The sequence below is a fragment of the Otolemur garnettii genome, unplaced genomic scaffold, assembly GCF_000181295.1.
Source record: "Otolemur garnettii isolate 467f Iridium unplaced genomic scaffold, OtoGar3 scaffold00001, whole genome shotgun sequence".
Lineage (NCBI taxonomy): Eukaryota > Metazoa > Chordata > Mammalia > Primates > Galagidae > Otolemur > Otolemur garnettii.
Genome location: NW_003852396.1, coordinates 13,614,091 through 13,617,806, shown reverse-complemented (window position 1 = coordinate 13,617,806; position 3,716 = coordinate 13,614,091). Strand labels below are relative to the sequence as shown.

At 41.1% G+C, this 3,716-nt stretch overlaps 1 pseudogene; it reads left to right on the top strand.

The window, feature by feature from the left end:
- The first annotated feature begins 1,308 nt into the window (after positions 1-1,308).
- The window catches only part of LOC100959257, a 10,514-nt pseudogene continuing 8,106 nt past the window's right edge, over positions 1,309-3,716 (top strand).

Here is a 3,716-nt window from a genome sequence, read left to right as displayed (position 1 = left end):
TACAACAAAGACATTTGTATCATAATGTTTATTGCATCCCAATTCATAATTGCTAGGTCATGGAAGAAGCCCAGGTGCCCATAGACCCACAAATGGATCAATAAATAGTGGTATATGTACACCATGGAATACTATGCAGCCCTAAAGAAGGATGGAGACTTTTCCTCCTTCATGTTTACATGGATGGAGCTGGAAAATGTTCTTCTTAGCAAAGTATCTCAAGAATGGAAGAAAAAGTATCCAGCATACTCAGCCCTATTATGATAACCCAAGATTACGAGGGGAAGGGGAGAAGGGACGGAAGGTAAGGGGGAGGAAGAGTGGAGGGAGGGTGATTGGTGCAATCACATCTATGGTTTATCTTTTAAGGATACATGTGAATCTTTCTAAATGAAGAATATAAATGTCTTAACACAATAACTAAGACAATGACATGAAGGCTATGTTAACAAGTTTGATGAGAATATTTCAAATTGTATAGAATAATAGCATGCTGTACCCCATGACAGTATCAATGTACACAGCTATGATCTAATAAAAAAAAAAGAATGGATTTAGTCTTCCTTCTGAATTAACTATAGTAACTATAACTATAAAAATTATCTACAAAAACTAAAACACATAAAACAATAGCTTTCAAAACATTAGACAATACATATGCCACATAATAATACATAATAACATAATACCTATATACACATGGACATATATAATATGTTGCAATATGTACATATATATTACAAGATTATTAAAATTGTGTGTGTGTGTAGGTATATGTGACTTTTTACTAAACACTACCCTCAAATCTATCCCATGTTGCAATTCACTATCCAAAGCTATGTGATTATTTCATGTTAGAATGTTTCTAGTGTGATATTCTGGCTTATAGTTATTTTTATTTATTCCTCTTACTTTCTGCAGTGCTCAGCTTAGTACTTTGTACATGGTAAATATTCAAAGTAAGCTAATTTGTAGCTGAGTTCAGAAGAAGCTTATTGAGGGAATGACTATTTATCCCTAAGAAGAGCAATAGTGAGATCTTAAAAACAAACGAACAAACAAAAAACAAAAATCTGTCAGGAAAGTCAAAGCATCTAAACAAATAGAAAGTAAAATCCAAATGGTTATACATTCTTAGCTAAATACATTCAAACTTTATATGTGCCTTCATAGTTCATATTATATAAAAGGAGGTTAAGTTTTTTTTCTCCCCGCAACCTTGAGGAGATTAAGTTTTATTTATGACACATACCTACAACCAGGAATATCAAAGAAATATGTTTTTTTAAATGGCATAATGGGATTTTGGTGGTATTCATTTTGGGCCCTGGACTAATAAAGACTATGATGCTGGCAGCAGTCCTGAACGGGAAGGTGATCTCCACACAAATAAGAAACTGAGAAGCAAGTTGCTCAGATGAAGGAGCAAGTACCGGGTTTCACTCCAGGCCTGGCAATTTTACAGGTTGGCAACAGAGATGATACCAATCTTTATATAAATGTGAAGCTGAAGCAGCTGAAGAGATTGGGATCAAAACTATTCACGTGAAATTGCCAAGAACAGCCACAGAATATGAGGTATTAAAGTGTGTTACATCTTTGAATGAAGACTCTACTGTACATGGATTCATAATACAGCTACCTTTGGATTCTGAGTGCTCCATTAACATGGAAGCAGTGGTCAGTGCTATCATCCCCAAAAAGGATGTGGATGGATTGACTACTTTCAGTGCTGGGAAACTTGCTAGAGGTGACCTAAATGACTATTTCATTCCTTGTACGCCCAAAGGATGCTTGGAACTCATCAAAGAGACAGGAGTGCAGATTACTGGCAGGCATGCTGTGGTGGTTGGGCACAGTAAAATAGTTGGACCCCCAATGCATGACTTGCTTCTGTGGAACAACGCCACAATGACCACTTGCCATTCCAAGACTGCCAATCTGGACGAGGAGATAAATAAAGGTGACCTCCTAGTGGTGGCAACGGGTCAGCCTGCAATGGTGAAAGGGGAGTGGATCAAACCTGGGGCCATAGTAATTGACTGTGGGATCAATTATGTCCCAGATGATACAAAACCAAATGGAAAAAGGGTTGTAGGCAATGTGGCATACAGTGAGGCCAGAGAGAGGGCAGGCTTCATCACTCCCATTCCTGGCGGCGTCCAGCCTGTGACAGTGGCAATGTTGATGCAGAGCATAGTGGAGGGTGCAATGCGTTTCCTAGAGAAATTTAGGCCAGGAAAGGGGAGGATTCAGTACAACAAACTTGACCTCAAGACACCTGTTCCAAGTGATACTGATATATCATGATCTTGCAAACCAAAGCCCATTGGTAAGCTGGCTTGAGAAACCGGGCTGTTGTCCGAAGAGGTGGAAAGGTCAAAGTTCTGCTGTCAGCATTAGAACACCTGAAACACCAGCCAGATGGGAAATATGTGGTGGTGACTGGAATAACCCCAACACCCCTGGAAGAAGGGAAAAGCACAACCACAGTTGGGCTGGTGAAAGCCCTGGATGCCCATCTTTTCCAGAACGTCTATGCATGTGTGTGACATACTTCTCAGGACCCCACCTTTGGAATAAAAGGTGGTGCTGCAGGAGGTGGCTATTCCCAGGTTGTTCCTATGGAACAGTTTAATCTCCATCTCACTGGTGACATCCACGCCATCACTGCAGCTAACAACCTCGTTGCTGCAGCCATCATTGTCTGAATATTCCATAAACTAACTCAAACTGACAAGGCTCTCTTTAATCATTTGGTACCATCAGTAAATGGAGTGAGAAAGTTCTCTGATACCCACATCCGAAGGTTAAGGAGACTAGGTACTGAAAAGACGGACCCTACCACACTGACAGATGAAGAGATAAACAGATTTGCAAGATGGGATATTGATCCTGAAACTATAACTTGGCAAAGAGTGTTGGATACCAACGACAGATTCCTGAGGAAGATCATAATTGGACAGGCTCTCATGGAGAAAGGCACGCACAGATGGCCCAGTTTGATATTTCTGTGGCCAGTGAAATCATGGCTGTCCTGACTCTCACCTGATCTCTGGAAGACATGAGAGAGAGACTGGGAAAAATGGTGGGGGCATCCAGCAAAAAAAGGGGCCCTATCAGGACTGATGATCTGGGCATGAGTGGTGTGTTGACAGTGCTGATGAAGGATGCCATCAAGCCTAGTCTCATGCAGACGTGAGATGGAATGCCAGTGTTCGTCCATGCCGGCCCATTTGCCAACATTGCACATGGGAATTCCTCTATCACTGAAGACCTGATTGCACTCAAGCTTGTAGACCCAGAAGGGTTTGTAGTGATGGAAGCAGGATTTGGAGCAGACATTGTAATGGAAATGTTTTTTAACATTAAAGGCCTGGTACTCTGGTCTCAGCCCTCACTTGGTCATGCTCGTTGCCACTCTCAGGGCCCTTAAAATGCACAGGTGCGGCCCCATGGTCACTGCTGGACTGCCTCTTTCCAAGGCTTACATAGAGGAGAATCTAAAGCTGGTTGAAAACGGCTTCAGTAACTTGAAGAAAGAAATAAAAAATGACAGAATGTTTGAAGTTGCAGTTGTAGTGGCTGTGAATGCATTGAAGACAAATATAGAGGCTGAACTGGACCTCTGTCAGCTGCCTTGCCAGAGAGCATGGAAATTTTTTTTTTTTTTTTTATTGAATGGTAACTATGTACATTAATGCACTTCTAGGGTA